Genomic DNA, 8,326 nt, shown 5'->3' with positions numbered 1-8,326 from the left:
TGGAAAAGAATGGAGTTGTTAAGGTCAGTTCCTAACAATTTGCTAACTAATGTATTACATAATGTTATTAGAATCTATTTTTTATGCTTGTTTTTTAGTAATTATTTCTATAGTAGTTCTTTTAGTATAACTTAATAGAGAATGAGAATTTATCCTAAATGTATTTAGGACTAAATGATACAAGATCATAACATTAATACATTTTTAGGATTAATACATCCCATAGATAGTTCAATGTTTACAACATTTATGGGACAAGGCTAACCTACACTGTGCAACAAATTTCAGGGAAGTTCTTGTCCCCCTGATAAAATTTTGGCCGTGTGAGGGCTTATGTTTTGCGGGACGAGCTGATGTTTTTAATGATACCACTTTTGTGCAGATACTTTTTTTCGATCGCCCATTATTGCATTTTAATTCAATGTCGCGGCGACCAAAAAAAGTAATTCTGGCGTTTTGAATTTTTTTCTCGCTATGCCGTTTAGCGATCAGGTTAGTCCTTTTTTTATTGATAGATCAGGCTATTCTGATTGCGGTAATACCAAATATGTTTAGGGTCTTTTTTTATTGTTTTAATTTGAATGGGGCGAAAGGGGGATGATTTGTACTTTTATATATTTTTTACCTATTTTTAAAAAAAAAAATTTTTTTTTGCCATGCTTCAATAGCCTCCATGGGAGGCTAGAAGCTGGCGCAACTTGATTGCCTCTGCTACAAAGAGGTGATACTCAGATCGCCCCTATGTAATAGAATTACAGCATTGCTATGAGCACCGTCCACAGGGTGGTGCTCAAAGTAATCTGGCATCAACAACCATAGAGGTCTCTGGTTATGCCAACGCACAGCAGACCCCCGATCATGTGATGGGGACACCAATGCGCGCATTTCCGGCCAGATGGCCGAAAGCGCTTGTTAAATGCCGCTGTCAGAGTTTGACAGCGCATTTAACTAGTTAATAGGCGCGGGCAGATCACGATTCCACTCGTGCCTATTGCGGGCACATGGCACATAATAAGTGCTTGCATATGTATAGATCAGCGAGTTATGTTATTTCAGTGGAAAATTCAGAATATACTGTTTCAGAAAAAGTTCATATTCAAATTCTGAACACTCAAAATTGTCCGAGGGACAAAACCTTTGTAACCTATTACTAACTTCTGGCACCTTCCCCTCTGCGTTCAAATATGCCACAATCACGCCTATCCTTAAAAAGCCAACCCTCGATCCAACTGCTATGTCCAGCTATCGCCCAATATCGCTGCTCCCATTCGCTTCCAAACTCCTGGAGCAGCACGTCCATGCTGAACTCTCCTCCCACCTCTCATCTAACTTGTTGTTCGACAATCTACAATCTGGTTTCCGCCCCCATCACTCAACTGAGACTGCCCTGACCAAAATCACTAACGACCTACTTACCGCCAAAGCTACTGGACAATACTCTGTACTCCTCCTTCTAGATCTGTCCTCTGATTTCGACACAGTTACCACTGCCTCCTACTACAGATCCTCTCCTCCTTTGGCATCAAAGACCTCGCCCTATCCTGGATCGCCTCGTACCTTTCCAACCGCACATTCAGCGTCTCCCACTCCCATACTACCTCCTCATCCCACCCTCTCTCTGTTGGAGTCCCCCAAGGCTCTGTTCTAGGACCCCTACTCTTCTCAATCTATACACTTGGCTTGGGACAACTCATAAAGTCCCATGGATTCCAGTACCACTTCTATGCTGATGACACTCAGATCTACCTCTCTGGCCCAGACGTCACCGCTCTGCTGTCCAGAATCCCAGAGTGCCTATCAGCCATATCCTCCTTCTTCTCCTCTCGCTTCCTCAAACTCAATGTGGACAAATCTGAACTCATCATCTTTCCTCCATCCCACAAATCTTCCTTACCTGACCTATCTATTGCAGTCAATGACATCATGCTTTCCCCCATACACAAAGTCCGCTGCCTCGGAGTAACCTTCGACTCTGCCCTGTCCTTCAAACCACACATCCAAGCTCTTTCCACCTCCTGTCGCCTCCAGCTCAAAAATATCTCCAGAATTCGTCCTTACCTCAACCCCCAATCTACTAAAATGCTTGTGCACGCCCTCATCATCTCCCGCCTTGACTACTGCAACATCCTTTTCTGTGGCCTCCCTGCTAACACCCTTGCACCTCTCCAGTCTATGCTTAACTCTGCTGCCCGACAATTCAATCTCTCTCCTCGCTACTCCTCTGCTTCCCCCCTCTGCAAATCTCTTCACTGGCTCCCATTCCCTCAGCGTATCCAGTTCAAATTACTAATACTGACCTACAAAGCCATCCATAACCTGTCTCCTCCATATATCTCTGAACTAATCTCCCGATATCTTCCCTCACGTGATCTCCGGTCCTCCCAAGACCTCCTTCTGTCCTCCACACTTATTCGCTCCTCATCCAATCGCCTCCAAGACTTCTCCCGAATATCCCCCATCCTCTGGAACTCTCTGCCCCAACACATCCGACTATCAACCACAGTCGGATCCTTCAGACGGAACCTGAAAACTCATCTCTTCAGGAAAGCCTACAGCCTGCACTGACACCGCTGCCGCCTCATCACTATCGAAGCTACCGCCTCACCAACAATCAGATATTGTAGAGCTACAGTAACGCAAATATAAAAAGCCATACAACACATATTCATCCACAGGACACTTTTTGGGTCTGAATTATTCACAAATTTACAACTTACACCTTGCAGTCAAATTGATGGACTTTTTCCTACATTTATTTTCATTCACTATCCAATATTCATAGCAATTTGAATCACGAATGTACCATACACCAAGACCCTCTGTCATGCAAGGTTTCAGGGACTCACCACCCTTTATATTCGTTTTGTTTGAAGAGAGCACAGTGAAGTCTAAACAGGAGAAGAGCTAATCACTATTGATCTGTGGTCAGATATTATTCCTAATGTTTAAAAAAAGTCATGCTACATATTTGAGATGCAATGTTAAAACAGAATAATACAAAAAATGTCTCTATAGATAAGCTTTGCTAATGGTAAAAAAAGGTCTTATTTTTCTAAAAGGTCAAAGCTAAAGACTAGCCACCAAGGCAAATTAAATATGTTCACCTTGTTTTTATTAAATCATTTTTAACAATTCTCTAAAACATTGATATTTTACAGGTTGAAGGACAAACAGTGACACTGCCGATTCAGCCGGCACCTGATGTTGATGTATTCATCAGTGGTTGGAATGTTTTGGTGACAACAGGCTTTGGACTGCAAGTCAGGTTTGACGGAAACCAGAGAGTCGTAATAAATATCCCAGGATACTACTCTGGTAAAGTGTGTGGACTTTGTGGAAACTTCAATGGAAACCCTGCTGATGATTTCCTGAATCCGGATGGTGTACTAGAACCAGACTCAAATAGTCTTGGAAACAGTTGGCAGGTTGATAATGATCCAAGGTAACATTTTTTATCCTTGGTTTGAGTGTGTATTTTTTCTTATAAATTTATTTCTGTTTTTTTATGTCTAAGGGTATGTGTCCACGTTCAGGATTGTATCAGGATTTGGTCAGGATTTTATGCAGGTAAAATCCTGACCAAATCTTCACCTGAGGTCACTGGCAGGTCACCTTGCATTGTTTCAGCAACGTAAGGACATGCTGCATTCTTAAAAAACGCGCCGCATGTCTGTTTCCGTGGGTATGCCGCATGCGTCTTTTAATGCATAGTGGAGACGGGATTTCATTAAATCCCCTCCACTAGGCTGTAACATCTGGATGCTGCGTTTTTGACGCTGCGGCTCAACACAGCATCAAAAACGCAGCGTTTCCTGAACGTGGAAACATGCCTTAATTGTGTTGATGAGTGATATGCATTTATTGGTTTCTTTTAAAGCTGTTCTCCAGGAGTTGACCATCCATCCAGTTGTACTGATGAAGAAAAAGAAATCATTGCCAGTAATAGCTTTTGTGGAATCATTACAGACGAGAATGGACCATTCAAAAACTGTCACAATGTTATCAATCCTCTAGTTTATTTTAACAACTGCGCATACGATTTGTGTGAAACCAACCTGGATCGGGAGATCCTGTGTTATAGTCTACAATCCTATGCTGAGTCTTGTCAGTCTCAAAATGTTAATATTGAAGAGTGGAGAAATGACACTTTCTGTAGTAAGTAGATTCTGTCTATTACCCATTTAAACCTCTTCATATGCACTCCCATTATTATTAAATACACACTATGTGGTAAAGTATTCATCCACTACTAAAAGTCTTGGGAACACGTATTATTATAATCTTCATATGTCAGTATATCAACTAAAAAAAAAATTTCATTAAAATATTCCCAGTGCCTATTTGTAGCCAAAGGCATTCTGATTTTTCTGCTAAATAGACAGATAATTATTGTCTTTACTCTCACACGATATGTGTGTTTATTGAAGTCCAACATTGTATACCTATGAAAATCTGGTGACAGTCTACAAAATGAATTTTCTCGGTTTGATTTTTTTTCAGTACTTGATGGTTATGATGAAATCATGGTGTTTGCAGTGTGATCTTCTGAGTGATTAACAGATAAAAAAAAATCCTTAAATAATGGAGTAGAAGGTTCAGCTCTTATTTAATCTGTGATAAATGGCTACTCCAGTACTTAAAGGGTTGTTCCTGTCTTCATAAATGGGTATTCTTGGACAGTGCTTGTAAACACAAGCATATTTGCATTTTTTAGCTTATTGACACTTTCTGCCATTTTTGAGATTGAAATAATTTTCATCTCTTTTTGTATAACATTTTTCGCCAGGGAGACTGAGTACTCCTGCCAAGCAGCAGAACAAGCGCAGTGCTTAGAAGTTCTTTTCTATTGCACTGTAGTGAATCTGCCCTGGATACCTGGACTGTGGGGTTACCTTCTTATTTCATCGCAATGCTTATAAGCTGTGCAGGAGTGATGGTCGGTTTACTACACAACGAACTATAAACAATAAAAAAAGAACAATGTTAATATCTCAAAAACAGCTGAAAACTATTATTATTGTAAAATGGCCTGGTTTTACAAGCACTATCCAACAATGTCTATCTATGAAGGTATTAGTGTTAGGGTACCGTCACACAGTGGCATTTTGATCGCTACGACGGCAAGATTTGTGACGTTCCAGCGATATACTTACGATCTCGCTGTGTCTGACACGCTCCTGCGATCAGGGACCCCGCTGAGAATCGTACGTCGTAGCAGATCGTTTGAAACTTTCTTTCGTCGTCTAGTGTCCCGCTGTGGCGGCATGATCGCATGGTGTAACAAAGGTGTGCACGATATTGTATACGATGTGCGCATAGTAACCAACAGCTTCTACATCACAAATACGTGTTGAAGTTATCGCTCCAGCGTCGTGCATTGCAAAGTGTGACCGCAGTCTACAACGCTGGAGCGATATTGGAGCGATGCTGGAGGGTCACGGATCGTGCCGTCGTAGCGACCAAAGTGCAACTGTGAGACGGTACCTTTAGGTTTTGAGTTCCCACCTTTTCACAGGGGAATCTCTAACCATCTTCCCTGTGGTCTCCCATTCTTCTCCAGCCACAGTGGAGTCTGCTCAGCGGAAACGTCGGTCCCAGCGTCTAGCTCAGGCTGATACTGGATGACTGGTTACTACTGCCCTTCCAGGCTCTGTCTTTGTAGCCAGCAAAGATCAGCAGCGAGCAGGTCTTTCTGGGACTAAGTCCTGCTTTTCCCATACTGAACATGCTCACAGGATGACCTTCCATTGGAGGTCGGGGGTCACATGCTCAGGTCCTGTTGCAGCTCCTATTGGTCCATCTGGAAGGTCTTGTAGCACTGCCGCTATAAAAGGTTTGCATGGTCGCTCTGCCATGCGCTAGTGTATTCTTGAAATCGTGTGTGTGTTGATGAGTGAAAGTCGTTCATTAATTATCCCCTCCCTTGTGTTCGACTGCTCGCGTAAGGTGGATGTCTGCTATCTAGCTCCCTGCTGAGCTATCAGCAATAAACACACGAAACAGCGTCTAATTGCTGTGACCACCAGTGCGGCACCGTGCGCTATTAGAGCGCTTTCCTATCCCAAATCTGGGTGGTTAGTGGCGTCCGCCAGAGCGGCACTGCACGCACTCTTGTTCATTTAAGTTATTTTGCAGTTACTCTGACACCCCAGTTGAGGTGTCGAGCGTAAGTGGTCTGTACGTACTCTAATCCTGTGTCTTGGGATAGAGTCCTGAGATCCTTTGCTTGCGCTCTTGGTGCGGTACCACGGCCCTGCGATGCAACAGAGTTTGCTTCCTTCACACAGGGTGAAGTTAACCCGTGTGTGTGTGTCCACATTATACCGCCATATAGTCCGTCATTACTCAGCAGCAGGTTCCATCTCTGCACGGTGGACCCCGGGCTGCGAACATACCTTATACCATCTCTCTAATTATTTGGTGCGTTCCGCTAGCCCTAACAGTTAGTAACTTCTAAATTGCTACATTTATCTTCAGTAATTCATTAGTCAGTAGTGAAACTGTTTATTGGTTCAATGAAAAGTATGTAAATTATTTTATAATTTTGAAAGATTTAACTTGTGTTATAAACTACATTCTTTATTGGTTGCAGCACCTAAGTGTCCTCCAAACAGTCACTTTCAGCATTGTGGACCTGCCTGTCCAGCTACCTGTGTCAACCCATGGGCCCCAGTCACCTGCTCTCTTCCCTGTACTGAATCCTGCATATGTGATGAAGGTTATGTCCTATATGGCAATAAGTGTGTTCCAGAAGACAAATGTACGTACTGAAATGATGATATTATCATCCATTTACCTTACCCATAGTCATATAAGTTTAGGTCCCTGACTTTACTAAGTCTATGAATTTGTAAAATAACTTTAAATGAGTTTATTATAGTCTTAGGAATTCTTTGAGCATTACACATTTACTGTAATTCCAGTCAATTGGAGGCTTTGTGAAATATGCAAATTATGGCAAACTGATTGGCTGATAAATAGTTTTTAAAAAAATTCGACAAGGCTGATGATTCTGACCCTATCTCGGCAGCAGCTCTACCTACTCGCGCTGAATCCGATGAGCAGGGCGGCTCCTGGTCTCTTATACTCGGGATGATGCTGTGCAGCCAAGCCAATCACTGCACGACCACAACAAAGATGGCTGCGGCGTTTCATGGCCTGGCAGACAATCCCTGCATTGGATCTCTAAAGTCCACCAAATATGCTGGGTGGAGATACCAGTTACCGCCGAATAATCTGGGAAATGCTCGATACTCGTGGGGTAGACTGATACAAGGGCGAGTAACGAGTAGTGTTGAGCGATACCTTCCGATATCGGAAAGTATCGGTATCGGATTGGATCGGCCGATATTCAAAAAATATCAGATATCGCCGATACCGATACCCGATCCCAATGCAAGTCAATGGGACGAAAATATCGGAATTAAAATAAACCCTTTCTTTCCTTGTAGGTTCATTCTACATGAAGGAAAACAACTAAGAATAATGCAGGATGTATTTGGGGAGGTGGTGGAGACATTAAAGTCATAGAGGCGTAGCCCAATCAAATAGAATAGCATTATATATATATTTTTTTAAAAGACATTTATTTTTTTTAATTTTTTTTAAATATTGATGTTTCACTATTCCACGCCCTTCCCCTTTTTTTTTTTTTTTACTTTTCCCACACTTTCATCTTCCTTATCATCAGCATCTTTGACATCAACTTCTTCACCTTATTCATCTTCTTCTAAATCTTCTATCTATTTTTTTTTTATTACATTCTTCATATTCATTTTATCCAACTATTATTATTCTTCCTATTCTACTTTTTCATCATATTCACATTTGTGACAGGCATTCCCATAGTTGTTATCTATAAAAGTTTGAAGATTACACCTTCCGTTCTGCCAGTCACAAAAGTTACATTTGTCCGCGTTCAGTTTGGCCTGCAGCATCAGGCTTTATCCAGGGGCACCACGAGGAGGAACGGACTCACCCCCATACACTGCTTAGTCTTCTTCTGCATATAATTTAGATAATATCTTTTGCTCTGATATTAAGTGTTATGCTTAATGTTCTTCTGCTCTTTGTTCTGCAGCCTCTTGTTCTTCTGCTTCTCGGTCTTCCATGTCGTTGTCTCCAGGGTCGTCGTCTCCGCCGTCGTCGTCTCCGCCGTCGTCGTCTCCGCCGTCGTCGTCTCCGCCGTCGTCATCTCCGCCGTCGTCGTCGTCATCGGGGTGGTCTTCAGGGTCGTCATCTCCAGGGTCGTCGTCATCTCAGTGGTTGTCGTCGTCATCTTAGGGGTGGTCTTCCGGGTCGTCGTCTTTAGGGTCTTCAACTTGGA

General features: G+C 42.5%; 1 protein-coding gene across 1 annotated transcript in view; it reads left to right on the top strand.

Moving 5' to 3' along the window:
• The first annotated feature begins 6,598 nt into the window (after positions 1-6,598).
• LOC138665858 (alpha-tectorin-like) overlaps positions 6,599-8,326 on the top strand; it is a 58,645-nt gene continuing 56,917 nt past the window's right edge. The window contains exon 1 of the mRNA XM_069753761.1: positions 6,599-6,760. The gene's annotated coding sequence lies outside the window, so the exon portion shown is untranslated. The remainder of the gene's footprint in view (positions 6,761-8,326) is intronic.

Source organism: Ranitomeya imitator, chromosome 2 (assembly GCF_032444005.1).
Source record: "Ranitomeya imitator isolate aRanImi1 chromosome 2, aRanImi1.pri, whole genome shotgun sequence".
NCBI classification, from domain to species: Eukaryota; Metazoa; Chordata; class Amphibia; order Anura; family Dendrobatidae; genus Ranitomeya; species Ranitomeya imitator.
The sequence above is the reverse complement of the archived record's forward strand: the minus strand, read 5'-3'. Positions and strand labels throughout refer to the sequence as shown.